Source organism: Eleutherodactylus coqui, chromosome 8 (assembly GCF_035609145.1).
Source record: "Eleutherodactylus coqui strain aEleCoq1 chromosome 8, aEleCoq1.hap1, whole genome shotgun sequence".
Taxonomy (NCBI): domain Eukaryota; kingdom Metazoa; phylum Chordata; class Amphibia; order Anura; family Eleutherodactylidae; genus Eleutherodactylus; species Eleutherodactylus coqui.
Genome location: NC_089844.1, coordinates 188,523,633 through 188,545,891, shown reverse-complemented (window position 1 = coordinate 188,545,891; position 22,259 = coordinate 188,523,633).

Below are 22,259 nucleotides of genomic sequence, written 5' to 3'. Positions count from 1 at the left end.
AGGCGGCCGAGGAGTCCTCAGAGGAGGAGGACTACAGGAAATATTTGTTCCATCAAGACGAGTTGACGGAATTAATTAAATCAGTCAGGGCTACATTAAAAATGGAACAGCCCAGAGAGCTGCGGACTCTACAGGATGAAATATTCAGTGGACTTGGGGAGAGGCGTAAGCATACCTTCCCGGTCCACAAAAACATCTCTAAAATAATTCAGAGAGAGTGGAGTAAACCAGACGCAGGTTCCTTCTCCGCTCGAGGCGTAAAAAGGAGATACCCCTTGGAAGAGGAAGCTTGCGCAAGCTGGGACGAAATACCTAAAGTAGACGTCCCGGTGGCCAAGGTAGCCAAGAGGACGACTCTTCCCTTTGAGGATGCCGCACAGCTAAAAGACCCCATGGATCGCAAGGCAGAGGGACTCCTAAAGAAATCATGGGAGGCAGCGGCAAACATCCTTAGGCCAGGGATCGCAGCCACTTGCGTGGCGCGGACCCTGGGGGTATGGTTAGAGCAGTTGGAACTACACCTGACCAACAAAACACCAAGAGATCAGATCCTTAACTCCCTTCCCATCTTGAGCATGGCAACTAACTTCCTAGCGGACGCCGCGGCCGAGACCGTCAAGCTCTCAGCAAAGGCCACAGCCCGCTCTAACTCAGCCAGAAGGGTGTTATGGCTGAGATCATGGTCAGGCGACCTGGCCTCGAAAAACAAATTGTGTGCCCTCCCATTCTACGGCCAATTTCTATTCGGACCGGACCTAGACAAAATTCTAGAAAAGGCGGCCGACAGGAAAAAAGGGTTCCCTGAGGAAAAGCCACAGAGAGCGAAGACCTTTTCCCGGGCCCCAATGCAGCAGCCCGAGGCCTACCGAGGCAAGGGCAAGACAGGCCGCTGGAGTTACCCCAAGGGGGGCAGAGGAAGGAATATCCTCTTCAACCCCCACCAGGGGGAGCCGAAGCAGAGACCCTGACGCCATCCCCGTAGGGGCAAGGCTGGGGAGCTTTGCGGATCAATGGGCCGCAATCTGCGGGGGCCCATGGATCCCAAAAATCCTACAGTACGGATACCGGATAGAGCTAGTGTCCATCCCCAGAAAGAAATTTATTACCACGCGAGCCCCAAAAAAACAGCTACATTTACTAAGGCAAAGCGTGCGCGACTTGCAACGGTTAAACGCAATATCTCCCGTACCACGAAACGAGGAAACCCAGGGCTATTATTCCAGGCTCTTTCTAGTAAAAAAACCCGGAGGGAAACACCGGACGATAATAAATCTGAAAGACCTGAACACCTGCGTCCGATACAGGAGATTCAAAATGGAAACCATCTCCTCGACAATAAAGTTGATCCCCAGAGGAGCCTACATGGCGTCCATCGACCTAAAGGACGCTTATTTTCACATCCCGATCCACAAAGATTCTCAGAAATACCTGCGGTTCGCAGTGGACATGGGCAGAAGAATAGAGCACCACCAATTCGGATGCTTGCCCTTCGGGATATCCTCAGCCCCCAGAATCTTTACCAAGATTATGGCGGAGGTAGCCGCCCACTTGAGAGAAAAATCGATCCTAGTAGTACCCTACCTGGACGATGTTCTATTAATAGCAGAGTCCAAAAAACTCCTAACAAAACACCTGGAGACAGTACTAGAACTTCTCCAATCGTTGGGATGGATTATAAACTGGGAAAAATCCAGCCTAGATCCCGACAAGCAGAAGACGTTTCTGGGAATAACTCTCGACTCAGAATCGCAATGCTCCTACCTACCCGAGGAGAGAATACAAAAAATCCGTAGAATAGTCAAAACTTTCCTACGAAGACGATTCTGCACAATTCGGGAGGCAATGTCTCTCCTAGGGAGCTTGACATCATGCATCCCAGGAGTAGCATGGGCCCAGGCCCACACCAGAGCCCTGCAGGCCGTAGTCCTATCCTCGTGGGACAAAAGGCAGTCCTCGTTAGGGGCAAGGATGTACATCCCAAACAGGGCAAAAACATCCCTGCGTTGGTGGACATCCCCAGAGAACCTGCGGAGAGGGGTTCACTGGCTACAAAACCCAGCCATCCACATCACAACAGACGCAAGTACTTGTGGATGGGGAGCGCATGTGGGGAACCAATTCTTTCAGGGTCCCTGGCCTCAGAGGATAAAAGAACAGTCCTCAAATTTCAGAGAACTACAGGCAGTTTGGCAGGTTCTACAGCAGTTGGGCAACTCGCTACAGAACCAACACATAAAAATACTGTCAGACAATGTCACCGCGGTCGCTCACATACGACACCAAGGGGGCACAAGATCTCCCCCACTGCAAAGCATCGCACAGAAAATCTTTCACTGGGCGGAGGGCCGGATCCTCTCGATCACGGCAACCCACTTGAAGGGGACACTAAACGAAAAAGCAGACTTCCTCAGCAGGAAGCAAATAGACCCAGGAGAGTGGTCCCTCTCCCCAGAGGCATTCAGAATCCTAACCAACCGGTGGGGGACCCCACAGTTGGACCTCTTCGCAACCAGGGAGAACACAAAAGTAGGCAACTTTTTCTCCCTTCGGCCAGGAGATCGCCCGATAGCGGTAGACGCCCTAGGCCAGGACTGGGGACAAGGACTGGCTTACGCCGTTCCTCCCATACCACTAATTCCCAGGGTCTTACAGCACTTCAGAACCCAGGGATGCACGCTAATCCTGGTGACCCCCTTCTGGCCGAAAAGAAGCTGGTTCGGTCTTCTGACAACACTGAGCGTCCAGGACCCAGTCACCTTCCCTACCTGGACAGATCTTCTATCGCAGGGGCCACTGAACCACCCCGGCCTAGACAAACTCCATTTAACGGCATGGCTCTTGAAGAATCCTCGCTAAGAAAGAAAGGATTCTCAGAGAAAGTAGTAGAAACCCTAATGTCCAGTAGGAAAAAGACGACCCACCTGATCTACCAGAAGGTCTGGAGAAGGTTTTCCTCATGGAGACAGGGAAGGGATCGCGGGGATTCTATCCCCGACACTCTGCTAATCTTAGAATTCCTGCAGGAGGGCTTAGAGATGGGCCTCTCCCCGAGCACCCTAAAAGTCCAAGTTTCAGCCCTTAGCGCCATCTGCGACACAAAATTCGCAGACGACAGATGGGTCCACAGGTTCCTAACAGCAGCAGCTAGACTACGCCCTAGGCCCATAAACCTGTTCCCAGACTGGAACCTTAATTGGGTTCTAAGGGCCATGACAGCGGTACCATTCGAACCGATCGAGGCGCTACCTATAAGAATGCTTACAATCAAGACCATCTTCCTAGTAGCCATCACCTCCGCAAGACGGGTTAGCGAACTACAGGCCTTGTCCATCCGCCACCCGTTCATGAAAATCGCAGACACCAAACTAATATTTAAAACAGACCCGGCCTTTCTGCCAAAAGTAGTGTCAGATTTTCATAGGTCCCAGGATATAATAATCCCCTCATTCTTCAGTAACCCAAAAAACGAGGAGGAAAGAACCCTAAGCTGCCTGGACGTTAGGAGAGCAGTCCTAACCTACATAGATACAACGAGCCACTGGAGGCGGGACGACAACTTGTTCGTCCAGTTCAGTGGCCCAAATAAGGGTAACAAAGCAGCAAAAAGGTCCATAGCCAGGTGGATCCGTCTGGCCATCATAGAATCCTATAAGGCCCTCGGGAAGGAGATCCCGTTAGCTCTTAAAGCCCATTCCACAAGGGCAGTAGCGTCCTGATGGGCCGAACACAGTTCAGCCTCGGTCGAGCAAATTTGCAAGGCCGCAGTCTGGAAAAAACCCCACACATTCACTAAACATTATAGGGTAAAAGTGCAGCAGGACGAGGACATGGCCTTCGGCCGTAAAGTCCTCTCGGCAGCGATCCCACCCTAATAAACTTTAGTTGGTACGTCTCAGTTGGTGCTGTCGTGGAGACGACTGGGGGAAAAAGTGGATTATACCCACCTGATAATCAGGTTTCCAGTAGTCTCCACGACAGCACCCGTACCTTTCCCGCCCTATAAAAGTAAAATAATAAATTTAAAAATAAAAAAAACCCCGGTTAGGGGAAGAAATTTAAGTTTAGCTCCTGCCCCGGCAATTCGTTAGAATCCACTGAGGAAAGTGGGGAAGGGGGGGGGGAGCTTTTAACCTCTCAGTATGTTCCTGTCCTACCAGGAGGAGGCAATCTCAGTTGGTGCTGTCGTGGAGACTACTGGAAACCTGATTATCAGGTGGGTATAATCCACTTTTTTGTGCGGTGCGATGCAACTTTGACAGGAGGAAATCCAGCAGAAAAGCGAGCAGCCGGGCCGCTTCAAAGCCGCCGCGGGTTTTTCCGCGGCGGTTCTCCCAGCGGGAATCAAGCAGGTTTTGCTGCGGCCAAACCGCGGGATTTCCACCAGGAATACGCTCAGTGTGAACCCAGCCTTAAGGGGTTAATGGTTGTCGTCCCGTATGACACAGGTTCTCTCTCCCCCCATCTATTCCCAGCAGTGAGGACAACTCCCCCCATCAGGACGCATGAAGCTCCCTGCTGGGTGGTGTAGTACACAGACACATCCTAATTACTGTAGAGGAGCAGTGACTGAATATCACACATGTACTACATATAACTGTACAACAAGCGCCATACATTATCAAAACATGCCCGACATGGCACAGCCGCCGCCCCGCGTACTCACCACTGCCCGTCTCCACCAGCCGCATGGCTTATTTGACATTTGTGAGTGCCCCAGCAGCGCGGCTCGGCTCCACACAGGATCGTGGAAACATTCCTTCTGGAAGAGTGAGGTGCCCACCTATAACCCCAGGGCTGATAATGGTGGCTGTGTGACAGGACAGCAGGGAGACATGTAGCTGGGGGGGGGGGAGCTGCTCAGTGACAGACTATACAGGGACCAGCAGTGCGGTGCCCACCTATTACCACCAGGGCTGATAATGGCGGCTATGTGACAAGAAAGCGGGGAGACATGTAGCTGGGGGTGTGCTGATCAGTGACAGACTATACAGGGACCAGCAGTGCAGTGCCCACCTATTACCCCCAGGGCTGATAATTGCGGCTGTGTGACAGGACAGCGGGGAGACATGTAGCTGGGAGTGAAAGACTATACAGGAACCATGATGATGTCATCATCCAACTCCGCCGTACACCGCGTCCGCCGTACACCGCGTCGGCCGACCCTCCACCCCTCCCACAACAGGCGTCTGGTAGTGTGAGGAGACCACACGGGTGCCAGGAGCAGAAGAATGATGATGTCTTCATCCAGCTCCGCGCTGTACACTGCGTTGGCCAACCCTCCACCCCCTCCCACAACAGGCAGTGCGGCAGGCTAGTAATGCACTCCATGCACATTCTTTATATGGTGGGGGCCTCTGAGTTCCCTCACCACAGGGGCCGGTTTGCAATTGTGACACCTGACGGTACACCTACAGTATGCTTTTCCTAAAGGCACACAATCTGCTGGTCAGTACGATTAAGGGTTAATACATTTGTGGCATTTATGCGCATCGTTTACTTAGACTAGTAACGTCCCCGTGCTCTCGTGGAAGGTTGTACATACACTGGAACTATAAGATTTGGGCTCTCCCATTCCCCGACCATAGATGCAAAAACTTCAGACGAGACACCCAATGAGTATTCCGGAAATTTCTCCTCCCACCCCTGAAACAAATACCAATCATCATCTTCCGCCAGGAGCTGTCATGTCCACAGCCCCCAGGGCTTTACTCCTCAGAGTGAGTAAAAACCGCTTCCCCGCCCACCGCCAGCCACATCGCGACATGTAAAGGGTTTACAGAGGGAGCTGGCTGGGACTGACAGCCATCTTTGCTGACCGCGGCATGTAAAGGGTTCACAGTGGGAGCTGGCTGGGATTGAAAGTAATAAATGCTGACCACGGCATGTAAAGGGTTTACAGAGGGAGCTGGCTGGGGCTGACGGCAATCTATGCTGACCGTGGCATGTAAAAGGTTTACAGAGGGAGCTGGCTTGGGCTGACAGCAATCTATGCTGACCGTGACATGTAAAGGGTTCACAGAGGGAGCTGGCTGGGGCTGACAGCAATCTATGCTGACCGTGGCATGTAAAAGGTTTACAGAGGGAGCTGGCTGGGGCTGACAGCAATCTATGCTGACCGCGGCATATAAAGGGAGCACAGTGGGAGCTGGCTTGGGCTGACAGCAATCTATGCTGACCGTGGAATGTAAAGGGTTCACAGTGGGAGCTGGTTGGGACTGACAGCAATCTATGCTGACCTTGGAATGTAAAGGGTACAATGGTGTCGCATCTGTAAGAAGTCCCCGTGCTGCACGCAGATGGCGCAGAGCGGTGCAGTTGGGGCCGCGCCATGTCCGCTAGGTGCTGTTATTCACCCGCCTCTCCAGCCTCCTGTGCGGCAGCAGCCATGCATGAAGACTCGGCCTGCGCTGTGCAGCTGCTTCTGTTGTGCGCATAAACCTCTCCATTTATGACCCCACTAGTCCCAGCGAAGACTAGAGAGCCCTCCCCATTACCCACAATGCCCCAGCGGAGACTATGGCCCGCCCACTACCTACAATGCCCTGGTTAAAGCAGCTGTAAACACTAATGCCCACTAGAGATATGATAGCCCATCTGTGCCGTGTCATTTCCATAAATGTCATAGAAGGTAATGAAAATGAAGTGAACAGTTTAGCATACAGTAATTCCCCTTTCACATGGGCCAAAACTCTCACTATTCTCACTTACCCAAAGGAAGCAGCTGGTGACATCACCAGCTTGTCCACACTCATGAAGCTCTGTTAGACTACACATGTGATACTGAACAATGCACCCATCCTCAGCCCTGTGGTTCACATTCCTATGTGGGTCAGAAGCGGTGTTGTGTCTCCTTAAGGAGAGCACCCAAAAAGTATGTGGAGACACCTATGGGGTAAATGGGTCAGGAGATGGTATAGTCACTACCCAAGCACTGCACACAGTAGAGGCGTTTGAAAACCTAAAAAAAAGTGTAAGAACACTTATAAGGTGATGCTAGCTCCTCTGAGATATCTATGCAAATAAGGATGAGAAAATACCTCTATAGCGCCATCTATTGGATGCAGCATTCCTTCAAATCCAAGTGATTTATCACAAGCCTTAGCAATGATTGGGCATATTAAACCAAGCCAGGAAGCCATGCACAGACAGACTGTTTTATAGTGATTGCCTCTCCTCAGTGTGCAGCAGGCTTCTGGCTTAGTCTGTCCATTGGTTTCTACAGTAACATTGCAGCGCCCTCTATTGGTTTTACAGAAACGTGCTGCACCTCCTATTGGATTTACCCAAACTTACAGCACCATAGAGATTAGCGGGTCACCTCCCAGTTCTCCATCTTTTTGCCCTATTTTTCTCTAGGGTGGTTTCAAACCGGCGGGAAAATCGCGCCATTTTTACCCGATGTGTTGGTTATTAAAAAAAAAAAAGCAGATTCCGCAGCCGATGCTGAGGTAAAATGAAAGCTGTGCTGTGATTGGTTGCTATTATTTATACTGTTGAGGTAACATGAAAGCTGTGCTGTGATTGGTTGCTATATATTATACTGCTGAGGCAACATGAAAGCTGTGCTGTGATTGGTTGATACTAATACTACTCAGGTTACATGAAAGCTGTGCTGCGATTGGTTGCTATATATTATACCGGGAAGATCCTAGCAATACTGAGAATAATGAAAATAAAACGCATCATAGGCTGAAGAAATTATACGCACGGCACGTCTTTTCTTCAGCCTTACATGACTATATATCTCATCCTTATTTGCATAGATATTCCAGAGGAGCTAGCATCACCTTATAAGTGTTCTTACTCATTTTTTAGGTTTTCAAACGCCTCTTCTGTGTGCAGTGCTTGGGTAGTGACTATACCATCTCCTGACCCATTTACCCCATAGGTGTCTCCACATACTTTTTGGGTGCTCTCCTTAAGGAGACACAACACCGCTTCTGACCCACATAGGAATGTGAACCACAGGCCAACAAGGGCTGAGGATGGGTGCATTGTTCAGTATCACATGTGTAGTCTAACAGAGCTTCATGAGTGTGGACAAGCTGGTGATGTCACCAGCTGCTTCCTTTGGGTAAGTGAGAATAGTGAGAGTTTTGGCCCATGTGAAAGGGGAATTACTGTATGCTAAACTGTTCACTTCATTTTCATTACCTTCTATGACATTTATGGAAATGACACGGCACAGATTATTGTTAGGGGTTCCATCACACTCCCCTTGTGTAGCCGCACCGCCTCCACGCTCCCCTCATGTAAGCCCACTTTCCTAGTGTAACCGTATTGTCACCACACCCCCCTTATGTAACCATACCGTCTTCACACTCCCCGCATGTAACCATACCACGGTTCGAAAAGTGTCATAATAGAGCCTTGAAGGGGTTCTGTCATTAAAAACAAAACAATATATACTTACCTATTGCTCCCCAAGCAGCCTGCTTACCTCTTCTTCTTATCCCAAATCTTCTCCTGGAGCCGCTTGTCACTTTGGTCATGTGACCTCCAGCAACCCGATTTTCCTCCATCCGGTCAAAAAGCGTACATTGCGCTACCTTCCGCTTCCTTCACTAGTGACGTATGCGTACATTGCCTTGTCAGGAAGCGCGGAATGAAAGCAGCCGTGCGAGACTATGGCGCATACATAATAGGTGGGCACCGCACTGCTGGTCCCTGTATAGTCTGTCACTGAGCAGCTCCCCCCCCCCCCCAGCTACATGTCTCCCTGCTGTCCTGTCACACAGCCACCATTATCAGCCCTGGGGTTATAGGTGGGCACCTCACTCTTCCAGAAGGAATGTTTCCACGATCCTGTGTGGAGCCGAGCCGCGCTGCTGGGGCACTCACAAATGTCAAATAAGCCATGCGGCTGGTGGAGACGGGCAGTGGTGAGTACGCGGGGCGGCGGCTGTGCCATGTCGGGCATGTTTTGATAATGTATGGCGCTTGTTGTACAGTTATATGTAGTACATGTGTGATATTCAGTCACTGCTCCTCTACAGTAATTAGGATGTGTCTGTGTACTACACCACCCAGCAGGGAGCTTCATGCGTCCTGATGGGGGGAGTTGTCCTCACTGCTGGGAATAGATGGGGGGAGAGAGAACCTGTGTCATACGGGACGACAACCATTAACCCCTTAAGGCTGGGTTCACACTGAGCGTATTCCTGGTGGAAATCCCGCGGTTTGGCCGCAGCAAAACCCGCTTGATTCCCGCTGGGAGAACCGCCGCGGAAAAACCCGCGGCGGCTTTGAAGCGGCCCGGCTGCTCACTTTTCTGCTGGATTTCCTCCTGTCAAAGTTGCATCGCACCGCACAAAAATCACGTTTTCATGCGATGCAACAGAGAGGAAGGCTTCATAGGGTAACATGGGCCACGAAACCTCACGAGTCGCGGGCATATCGGGATGTCGCACCCTCCAAAACATGTGAATTACCCCATTGGAAAGCATGGGCCGAACAAACACGTGATTTGTCGCAGCGTGACTTTGTCGCTCATGTAAACGCGGCCTGAGTATTAGGGGACTCATATATATGAGCCTCCTAACATTTAGGCCATGTTCGTACATTGCTGGACCGCGTGGCGCTAATAATCTCCGCTGTTGGTGTCCTGCGGCAGATTTGTACGTACTGCTGCGAACGTGTCGGACGCTCCTCGACTTCACAGCAGGTTTGCTGTTTCTGTGTTCATTGTGTGAAAATCCTGCTTAAGACGTGTTCTGCCTCCGAACGCCGACCGTAAATGCGCCAATATTCAGATGGAACGTGAACTGTTGTATTCCCACGTTTGAGCGTTTCACTATTACCCGACTCCAGTTTACCATATGGTGCAGCCAACATGTCTGTTCATCATATGGCAGAAGGATGGCATAATACTTCATTTCTCCTGCGGAGGCGTTGCAGGGGAATTGAACACTTCGGTCTTTTTCACACGGCAGAGCAAATATTGCACGTATATGAACCGCGGCTCGTTCTATCTTTGGGCGGGGCCTTGCATCACCCATTCTTTTAATGGGGCTGGCGGCAGCATCGCACCGCGTGCTAGGTGCGGACAGCCGCAGCGGGAGGGAGGGGAGGCAGTTTTATTACAAAAATGACTCTCATCCACAGAAAAATTGTACGTTAGCGAGCGCGAAAACAGGCCGCGATTCACGGCCTGGTATCGCACTCACTGTGTGACATTATCCTTACTGCCATATCTTCCTTGGATTACATGCGATTACATGGAGGTGGGAGCTCAGTTCCTGCTCCTGGCTCTTCCAGCCTCCCCCCCCCTTCCCCTGCAGATGAGGACAACGTATATCGGCTAGGCGTGAAAACCGAGCCGATATACATTCGTGTGAATGCACCCTCAGTCTGTGAGGGGCCTGTGATGTGGATTATAAGCGGTGTCGTATCTCCATATCCCCTGACTCACTCACCCCCTAGGTGTCTCCACACACTTTTCGGGTGCTCACCTTAAGGAGATACGACACCGCTTATAATCCACATCACAGGCCCCTCACAGACTAAGCCAGAAGCCTGCTGCACACTGAGGAGGGGCAATCACCATGAAACAGTCTGTCTGTGCATGGCTTCCTGGCTTGGTTTAATATTCCCAATCATTGTTAAAGGGGTGGTCTCGCGAAACAAAGTGGGGTTATACACTTCCGTATGGCCATATTAATGCACTTTGTAATATACATCGTGCATTAAATATGAGCCATACAGAAGTTATTCACTTACCTGCTCCGTTGCTAGCGTCCTCGTCTCCATGGTTCCGTCTAAATTCGCCGGCAGCTTGCTTTTTTAGACGCGCTTGCGCAGTCCGGTCTTCTCCATTCAGCACGAGCCGCTTCAGTGTGCTCCCCGCTACAGCTCTTCTGCGCATGCGCAGACGAGCTGTCACTGCTCGGGAGCGCGCTGGAGCGGCCATTCTGTACCTTCCTCTGTTAGAGCTAGGTGCAGAAACTGGAGCTGCCCAGCGGAGAAGCCCAGCCCAGCCCAGCAGCTCCGAGAAGCGTCCCAGGTAAGTGATGGGTCGGGGGGGGGCTGCCGCTGTGCCGGGCTGGCGCCGGGGGAACTAGCGCTGCGCCGGGGGGGGGGGGGGCTGCCGCTGTGATGGGGGAACTAGCGCTAGGCCGGGGGGGGGGCTGTCGCTGCGCCGGGGGGGGGCTGCCGATGTGATGGGGGAACTAGCGCTAGGCCGGGGGGGGGGCTGTCGCTGTGATGGGGGGGGGCTGTCGCTGCGCCGGGGGGGCTGCCGCTGTGATGGGGGAACTAGCGCTAGGCCGGGGGGCTGCCGCTGTGATGGGGGGGGGCTGTCGCTGCGACGGGGGGGCTGCCGCTGTAATGGGGGAACTAGCGCTAGGCCGGGGGGGCTGTCGCTGGGGGGGGGGGGGGGCTGCGCCGGTTACCTTCTGCCTGGCGGTGGGTGACTGGTCGGCGGCTGCGGGGCGTCCGGTCGGCGGCTGCTTGGCGTCCGGTTGCCATGGAGACACAGCTGGCAGCGTCTCGGGAGCGCGCACGTCGGGCTGCAGCGAGCGACGGGGAAAGAGCCGGCAGCCATCTTGGGGAAACTTTTATAAGTCGCTGAAACGCTGGAACGGTAAGTAGAAACCAGCTAGGAAAGTAATTTACAGGGGTAATTAGTAATGTATGTTTAATTAGGGGGACTGGGCAAAAAAAAAAAATCACTGCTTCCTCGAGACATCTCCTTTAAGGCTTGTGATAAATCACTTGGATTTGAAGGAATGCTGCATCCAATGGATGGCGCTATAGAGGTATTTTCTCATTCTTATTTGCATAGATATCCCAGAGGAGCTAGCATCACCTTATAAGTGTTCTTACTCATTTTTTAGGTTTTCAAACGCCTCTTCTGTGTGCAGTGCTTGAGTAGAGACTATACCATCCCCTGACCCATTTACCCCATGGGTGTCTCCACATACTTTTTGGGTGCTCTCCTTAAGGAGACACAACACCGCTTCTGACCCACATAGGAATGTGAACCACAGGCCAACAAGGGCTGAGGATGGGTGCATTGTCCAGTATCACATGTGTAGTCTAACAGAGCTTCATGAGTGTGGACAAGCTGGTGATGTCACCAGCTGCTTCCTTTGGGTAAGTGAGAATAGTGAGAGTTTGGGCCCATGTGAAAGGGGAATTACTGTATGCTAAACTGTTCACTTCATTTTCATTACCTTCTATGACATTTATGGAAATGACACGGCACAGATTGTTAGGGGTTCCATCACACTCCCCTTGTGTAGCCGCACCGCCTCCACGCTCCCCTCATGTAAGCCCACTTTCCTAGTGTAACCGTATTGTCACCACACCCCCCTTATGTAACCATACCGTCTTCACACTCCCCGCATGTAACCATACCACGGTTCGAAAAGTGTCATAATAGAGCCTTGAAGGGGTTCTGTCATTAAAAACAAAACAATATATACTTACCTATTGCTCCCCAAGCAGCCTGCTTACCTCTTCTTCTTATCCCAAATCTTCTCCTGGAGCCGCTTGTCACTTTGGTCATGTGACCTCCAGCAACCCGATTTTCCTCCATCCGGTCAAAAAGCGTACATTGCGCTACCTTCCGCTTCCTTCACTAGTGACGTATGCGTACATTGCCTTGTCAGGAAGCGCGGAATGAAAGCAGCCGTGCGAGACTATGGCGCATACATAATAGGTGGGCACCGCACTGCTGGTCCCTGTATAGTCTGTCACTGAGCAGCTCCCCCCCCCCCCCAGCTACATGTCTCCCTGCTGTCCTGTCACACAGCCACCATTATCAGCCCTGGGGTTATAGGTGGGCACCTCACTCTTCCAGAAGGAATGTTTCCACGATCCTGTGTGGAGCCGAGCCGCGCTGCTGGGGCACTCACAAATGTCAAATAAGCCATGCGGCTGGTGGAGACGGGCAGTGGTGAGTACGCGGGGCGGCGGCTGTGCCATGTCGGGCATGTTTTGATAATGTATGGCGCTTGTTGTACAGTTATATGTAGTACATGTGTGATATTCAGTCACTGCTCCTCTACAGTAATTAGGATGTGTCTGTGTACTACACCACCCAGCAGGGAGCTTCATGCGTCCTGATGGGGGGACTGCTGGGAATAGATGGGGGGAGAGAGAACCTGTGTCATACGGGACGACAACCATTAACCCCTTAAGGCTGGGTTCACACTGAGCGTATTCCTGGTGGAAATCCCGCGGTTTGGCCGCAGCAAAACCCGCTTGATTCCCGCTGGGAGAACCGCCGCGGAAAAACCCGCGGCGGCTTTGAAGCGGCCCGGCTGCTCACTTTTCTGCTGGATTTCCTCCTGTCAAAGTTGCATCGCACCGCACAAAAATCACGTTTTCATGCGATGCAACAGAGAGGAAGGCTTCATAGGGTAACATGGGCCACGAAACCTCACGAGTCGCGGGCATATCGGGATGTCGCACCCTCCAAAACATGTGAATTACCCCATTGGAAAGCATGGGCCGAACAAACACGTGATTTGTCGCAGCGTGACTTTGTCGCTCATGTAAACGCGGCCTGAGTATTAGGGGACTCATATATATGAGCCTCCTAACATTTAGGCCATGTTCGTACATTGCTGGACCGCGTGGCGCTAATAATCTCCGCTGTTGGTGTCCTGCGGCAGATTTGTACGTACTGCTGCGAACGTGTCGGACGCTCCTCGACTTCACAGCAGGTTTGCTGTTTCTGTGTTCATTGTGTGAAAATCCTGCTTAAGACGTGTTCTGCCTCCGAACGCCGACCGTAAATGCGCCAATATTCAGATGGAACGTGAACTGTTGTATTCCCACGTTTGAGCGTTTCACTATTACCCGACTCCAGTTTACCATATGGTGCAGCCAACATGTCTGTTCATCATATGGCAGAAGGATGGCATAATACTTCATTTCTCCTGCGGAGGCGTTGCAGGGGAATTGAACACTTCGGTCTTTTTCACACGGCAGAGCAAATATTGCACGTATATGAACCGCGGCTCGTTCTATCTTTGGGCGGGGCCTTGCATCACCCATTCTTTTAATGGGGCTGGCGGCAGCATCGCACCGCGTGCTAGGTGCGGACAGCCGCAGCGGGAGGGAGGGGAGGCAGTTTTATTACAAAAATGACTCTCATCCACAGAAAAATTGTACGTTAGCGAGCGCGAAAACAGGCCGCGATTCACGGCCTGGTATCGCACTCACTGTGTGACATTATCCTTACTGCCATATCTTCCTTGGATTACATGCGATTACATGGAGGTGGGAGCTCAGTTCCTGCTCCTGGCTCTTCCAGCCTCCCCCCCCCTTCCCCTGCAGATGAGGACAACGTATATCGGCTAGGCGTGAAAACCGAGCCGATATACATTCGTGTGAATGCACCCTCAGTCTGTGAGGGGCCTGTGATGTGGATTATAAGCGGTGTCGTATCTCCATATCCCCTGACTCACTCACCCCCTAGGTGTCTCCACACACTTTTCGGGTGCTCACCTTAAGGAGATACGACACCGCTTATAATCCACATCACAGGCCCCTCACAGACTAAGCCAGAAGCCTGCTGCACACTGAGGAGGGGCAATCACCATGAAACAGTCTGTCTGTGCATGGCTTCCTGGCTTGGTTTAATATTCCCAATCATTGTTAAAGGGGTGGTCTCGCGAAACAAAGTGGGGTTATACACTTCCGTATGGCCATATTAATGCACTTTGTAATATACATCGTGCATTAAATATGAGCCATACAGAAGTTATTCACTTACCTGCTCCGTTGCTAGCGTCCTCGTCTCCATGGTTCCGTCTAAATTCGCCGGCAGCTTGCTTTTTAGACGCGCTTGCGCAGTCCGGTCTTCTCCATTCAGCACGAGCCGCTTCAGTGTGCTCCCCGCTACAGCTCTTCTGCGCATGCGCAGACGAGCTGTCACTGCTCGGGAGCGCGCTGGAGCGGCCATTCTGTACCTTCCTCTGTTAGAGCTAGGTGCAGAAACTGGAGCTGCCCAGCGGAGAAGCCCAGCCCAGCCCAGCAGCTCCGAGAAGCGTCCCAGGTAAGTGATGGGTCGGGGGGGGGGCTGCCGCTGTGCCGGGCTGGCGCCGGGGGAACTAGCGCTGCGCCGGGGGGGGGGGGGGGGGGTGGGGGGGGGGGCTGCCGCTGTGATGGGGGAACTAGCGCTAGGCCGGGGGGGGGCTGTCGCTGCGCCGGGGGGGGCTGCCGATGTGATGGGGGAACTAGCGCTAGGCCGGGGGGGGGGCTGTCGCTGTGATGGGGGGGGGGGGCTGTCGCTGCGCCGGGGGGGCTGCCGCTGTGATGGGGGAACTAGCGCTAGGCCGGGGGGGGGGGGCTGTCGCTGCGCCGGGGGGCTGCCGCTGTGATGGGGGGGGCTGTCGCTGCGACGGGGGGGCTGCCGCTGTAATGGGGGAACTAGCGCTAGGCCGGGGGGGCTGTCGCTGGGGGGGGGGGGGGCTGCGCCGGTTACCTTCTGCCTGGCGGTGGGTGACTGGTCGGCGGCTGCGGGGCGTCCGGTCGGCGGCTGCTTGGCGTCCGGTTGCCATGGAGACACAGCTGGCAGCGTCTCGGGAGCGCGCACGTCGGGCTGCAGCGAGCGACGGGGAAAGAGCCGGCAGCCATCTTGGGGAAACTTTTATAAGTCGCTGAAACGCTGGAACGGTAAGTAGAAACCAGCTAGGAAAGTAATTTACAGGGGTAATTAGTAATGTATGTTTAATTAGGGGGACTGGGCAAAAAAAAAAAATCACTGCTTCCTCGAGACATCTCCTTTAAGGCTTGTGATAAATCACTTGGATTTGAAGGAATGCTGCATCCAATGGATGGCGCTATAGAGGTATTTTCTCATTCTTATTTGCATAGATATCCCAGAGGAGCTAGCATCACCTTATAAGTGTTCTTACTCATTTTTTAGGTTTTCAAACGCCTCTTCTGTGTGCAGTGCTTGAGTAGAGACTATACCATCCCCTGACCCATTTACCCCATGGGTGTCTCCACATACTTTTTGGGTGCTCTCCTTAAGGAGACACAACACCGCTTCTGACCCACATAGGAATGTGAACCACAGGCCAACAAGGGCTGAGGATGGGTGCATTGTCCAGTATCACATGTGTAGTCTAACAGAGCTTCATGAGTGTGGACAAGCTGGTGATGTCACCAGCTGCTTCCTTTGGGTAAGTGAGAATAGTGAGAGTTTGGGCCCATGTGAAAGGGGAATTACTGTATGCTAAACTGTTCACTTCATTTTCATTACCTTCTATGACATTTATGGAAATGACACGGCACAGATTGTTAGGGGTTCCATCACACTCCCCTTGTGTAGCCGCACCACCTCCACGTTCCCCTCATGTAAGCCCACTTTCCTAGTGTAACCGTATTGTCACCACACCCCCCCTTATGTAACCATACCGTCTTGACACTCCCCGCATATAACCATACCACGGTTCGAAAAGTGTCATAATAGAGCCTTAAAGGGGTTCTGTCATTAAAAACAAAAAAATATATACTTACCTCTTGCTCCCCTGGCAGCCTGCTTACCTCTTCTTCTTATCCCAAATCTTCTCCTGGAGCCGCTTGTCACTTCGGTCACGTGACCTCCAGCAACCCGATTTTCCTCCATCCGGTCAAAAAGCGTACATTGCGCTACCTTCCACTTCCTTCACTAGTGACGTATGCATACATTGCCTTCTCAGGAAGCGCGGAATGAAAGCAGCCGTGCGAGACAATGGCGCGACTGCGCACGGGCGAACCCGGCACACGACTGCGCATGCAGCTATCCTGGAGATAGCTATAGTCTATGGAATATACACGGGCTTTAGCCTTGGCAGTCGTCGTCTTTAAAATCTATGTATAGCTACCTTCCATGCTGTCCATTGGTTTCTACAGTAACATTGCAACGCCCTCTATTGGTTTTACAGAAACGTGCTGCACCTATGCTCCCTTTAATAAATGATCCCCAGATAGGGGACGTATCAGATGCAACACGCTCAGGCAGCACTCCGGGCGCACCCACAATGCACTGAGGGAGCTGGAAGACCTTTGCATAGCCCCACCCAACGCTTTCTCAACCGCGCCCTCCCCCTCACATCCCCCTCAGTCCTTCCTCTTGCACCGTGCTCACGCATCCTAGGCTTGCAGAGCCTGCAGGACTCGTCACCTCCCTACGCAGGATGGTTAAGCAGACGATGACACTAGAAGCAAGCACTAGTTTGCCTCTGAAGGTGCGTCCGTCGGTCGTTTTGAGAGATCTCTTTTGGTGGACGCATTTCGAGTGGGGACGGACGGAAACTTTTTCCCAAAAAAAGGAAAATTGGCTTCGACCCCATAGGGCTTTATTGGCTTCCCCTGGGCTGGCATTAGTAGACTCTAGTAAGAATAAGAATAGATCAGCATGGTCATCTGAAGAAGTTAAAATGTACAGCAGGCCTTTTTTTTTCCCCCGCCATACATAAATAAATCCATCCATCCATCCATCCATAACTATAGATTATATAGAGAAATAAATCTTGCTATTTGTATAGCGATAGATAGATAGAGTAGATTATAGACATACATTATATCCAGATGATAGAATCTACACAGATATAAATTATCTCAAATCTATCATCTATATTAATTATATAATAGATCTATGGATTATCTATCAATCAATAGATCTATTATATAATCAACATACATTATAGAATCTACATATATATATAATACAGCTATGTGTGTTTGTGTATGTATGTAGATATATAAATATATATATATATATATCATCTAAAATCTATCTTTATATGCACAAAATCTGTAATTCAGATATAATCTATATCTATAATCTACATAATTAATAAATAAATAGATAGATTCATTCATTCATACTCATTCATTCATACATACATACACACTGTATGCAAATGAGCCAGGTGTCTGGCAGGCTGATGTCACTGCATTGTGATGTCATCAATTTAGAAGTATAAATACCGGACTTGGCAGCCATGTTAGTCAGTCTCCGCTGCAGCTCGGAGACGGGAGCTGGGGGAACCCCTATCTCCTCCGAGAAGCGACAGAACTGGACCCTTTTTATTTTTAGCAGAGTGCATTTTTAATGCAGCACACAAGGGGGAGACAGCGGCCTACCAAAATCTACTGGGTCATATGACGTGGCTGGCGGTGGGCGGGGAAGCGGTTTTTACTCTATCTTCCGCTGTGCTACAGCGGAAGATAGCGTGACGCACTGCTTCCATTGACTAGAATGGAGGCCGGCCACGCGTACACCCGTGGCAAATAAAGCATACCGCGGGTGAGGTCGGGTGATTTCACGGTGCGGAATTCTGCGATGGAATTCCGCACCATGAGCATTGAGCTATTAGGTTCAATAGAACCTAATAGCTGCGGGCAACGCAGCAGATTTACGCAGCGTAAATCCCTCCGTGGGAAGGAGCCCTAACTTTAGCCAGCAGAAGGCGCCATAGTATAAGGCAGAAAAAGAAAAGCCCCTATGCAATCCGAATCCAAAATTGGATTGCAGAGGGTTAAAGAGGCCCTGTCCTGTTTAGAACGACGGGGGTAAAATCATACGTCCTGATCAGCCCCGCCCCTGACACATTGGCGCTTTGCGATAAATAAGTGGGTTTTGTGTTGCAGTTTGGGTACCCAGTCTCTAAAAGGTTCACCATCACTGATATAGAGGAAGCCCCGACATGTTGGATACACATGGGAGTGCAGCGCCAAAAACGCATGGAACCGTAGTGAGAGGAAAAACTGTGTGAAAATGGCCTTATAAAGATATATGTTTACATTTAGGCTGGATTCCGATGAGTTTACGCATATTTGCACAGACAAAGAAATAACACGCAACGATTATCTCAGCTAGTGAAATAGACAATTAGTATAATATGCGTTCTTTCCCTATGAGAATGTGCGAGAAAATATAGTATGCTGCGTATTTTTTTCTGCGATCGAAATGCACATGGAAAATACGCGCCTGTGAACAAACCCATTGAAATCAATCATTTCTATTTTCTGTGACTTTCGTAGGTGCAACTGCCCCAGAACAAATGGAATCCTGTCCCCTTCACCAGCAGTTTACACTCCGTGCCAGTGCGCAGAAGTTTGGAAATTGCTACGGGATGACAGGCGCCGCCTGATCTTCCCTGCAGGTACTGTCACTACATGATAGGGCAGGTCTTATCTTTTCCCGAGCGCACAAATAACAGCCAGGAAAAGAAGTGGTAAAAACAAAACCGCAGAAATTCCACATTGCAAGAGGGCAGTGTTTCGATACACATTCCTGCTCTGAACAGAGCGGGAATTGAAAAAAAAATCAAACTGCGCATGTCCGTGATGTGAGATTAGTGGGCATGCACAGTGCTATACTTACCACATACGCGGCCTCGCCGTCTATCTGCCGGCAGAGAGTATTGGTTGCAATTTGTAAAACACCGCAGGAGACCTACAGTGTGTTACGTATACGCCCGTGGACATGAGCCCTAAGGCTGCTTTCACACAGGCGTCTGGTAAAATGCTACATTTTAAAGCGTTTTCGAACGCCATTTTCAAACGTGTTCAACAGCGTTGTGTAACGCACTCCATCATTACAATGGGTGATGAGGGGCGTTAAAAAGGGCTGAAACAAACTAAAATAGAGAGGCCTTAGTGACAAAGTAGTGTTTTTGATCCCTAAGGCCGTAAAAACATGCTCACTCTGAGGATTAAAGCCCTGGGGGCTGTGGACATGACAGCTCCTTGTTGAAAGCTGCCGCAGTGACCCTCAGTCACGCTATTGCCGTTATCCAAGTAAACAGTTAAAAAATTAAAAATTTCATCTTTCCTCATATCCGTGAGTGGAGATGAAATTACATACCTAAAGCCCCCGGATTTATCCGCGGACCTTACCCCAGATTGCCGGGGTAATTTAAAATCTCCCTGTTGCTGGCTAGCAAACATAGCTGAAAGCCTGGAGATTTCATGATGGGCCGCGGTCCCTGGTTACGTGTAAAAATAAAAAAATGTTTCATCTCCCGTCATGGATCCAATCAGTGAGGGGAGATGAAAATATTTCCCTAAAGCCTCCGGCAATGCCCCCGACGGGATCTTTATCCATCATCACATGATCAACCATTATCCAAATGATAATGGTGATCACGTAAAAGTTGAAGTTTTAATCTCCCCTCTCCGTTGCGATTGGTAAGAGCAGATGAAACGTCTTACCTGAGGCCTCCGCATTTGAACACAGACACAACCCTGCTCCTCGGACCTTCGCCGTCTTCTGCGCATACACCTGCCTGCAAAATACCGGAAACATGCATAGGAGCCGGGGAGGGTCCAGGAAACTTAAAATCTTCCTGCTCCCGACTACTAAAGGTAACCGAGAGCCTGGAGCAGTGACCGGCAGCCTTGTTCAGCGGTTCCCGATCATGTGATAAAAAGGTAGCAATCTATCTTACGCCGGTCTCACACGACCTAATAAAAAATTGCGGATTTGCACGCATTTGATCCGTGCTAATACACGGATCAATCAAATGCATTGGATTACACATTTCCGCTCACATTAGCGGGTCGGAATGAAGTAATCCACTCGTAGGAAACAGAACGCAGCATGTTCTATTTTACCGCAGATTTCCAACATAGAGGCCATTGTGCTTCATGGTCACGGATATACCCACAGCCCATACGTTACTACATTGTGTACGGGCAGTGCGTACCTGCGTCATCGCTAAGCGTCGCCAGCTAAATACAATATCAAATGGAGGAAATTATGACAAGACAGTGGGGAGACATGTAGCTGGGGGTGTGCTGCTCATTGACAGACTATACAGGGGCCAGCAGTGTGGTGCCCACCTATTACCCCCAGAACTGATAATGGTGGCTGTGTGACAGGACAGCGGGGAGACATGTAGCTGGGGGTGTGCTGCTCAGTGACAGACTATACAGGGAGCTGGTGCAAAAGCCGCAGATTGCTAGGGGATTGTAAAATCTCCTGGCTACTAAACATAGCCAAGAGATTTCACTGGGTGCCGCAGTACGCAGCCTCTGGTCACGTGATCACCGTTTTCCACTTGAAACCGGAGATCACGGAAAAGTAAAAAAAGTTTAAGTTTCACCTCCAATCACAGATCCGATCCATGAGGGGAATTTACTTACCTAAGGCCTCTGGCGATGTCCCACGACAGGATGTTTACCCGCGGACCTTTCCTCAATTTTGGCGCATGTGCCCATCAGCAAGATGGTGGACGCAAGCGCAGAAGCTGCAGTGGGCCTGGTAAATTTAAAGTCTCCTTGCTCCTGGCTACTAAAGGTAGCCGAGAGCCTGGAGCAGTGACTGAGGGCCGCAGTGAGCGGTCCCCGGTCATGTGATCGCCGTTATCCGATGGATAATGGCGATTACGTAAAAGTTAAGACACAGTTGAAGTTTGATACGCCTTTCGGTTTGGGCCCTGTTGTGCATACGGTCATAATATTAGGGCAACAATGGGTAGGTTTCTTAACATGGGACAAACGGGGATCCATTTTGGGGTGAAAGTCTTCATTCCTATGTACACTGTACAAAAAATGCTTTTAAAATGACACAATTGCCAAAAAAATTAAAATTGTAATTTTTTCCTTCTGCTTTGCTCAGACTCATTCAAATACTGTGGGTCAAAATACGCAGCACAGCGCTAGAGGAATTCGTTAAGGGGTCTAGTTTTTTAAACAGGGTCATTTGTGGGGGTTCTCCAAAGCCGCTCAAGGGCTCCACAAGTGGGCAATGGGGCCTAAAACACTTTCATGCAAAATAACTGTTCACAAAGCCACCGGCTGTTCCTTTCGGTTTGGGCCCCATTGTGCATACGGACACAAGATTAGAGCCACAATGGGTATATCTCTGAACATGGGACATACGGGGGGTCTTCATTTTGGGGTGTCAATCCTCATCTTCCTGTGCACTATAGAAAAAAATCCCATCATTAAAATTAAAATGACATATATTAGGCTCAGGTAGTTAACCATGTTCTGCATGATTAACGCTATAAATAAACCTCAAAATTCTATGGCAGAATTGATGCATTTTCTCTCCCTGCGATCATAAAAAAAGATGTGATACAGGCGAGCATGGAGGCTCTAGTACCCTGTTGTCCCACCTCTAGCTTGGATACAAGATGTGATACAGGCGAGCATGGAGGCTCTAGTACTATGATGTACCGCCTCTAGCTTGGATACAAGATGTGATATGGGGGGCAATTGAGGCATACAGGTTCCATATGGTATTATGTGTCCACATTTGCTGTGACTGAGCCTCTAGATCATACAAACTTCTAGGCTGTGGGAGT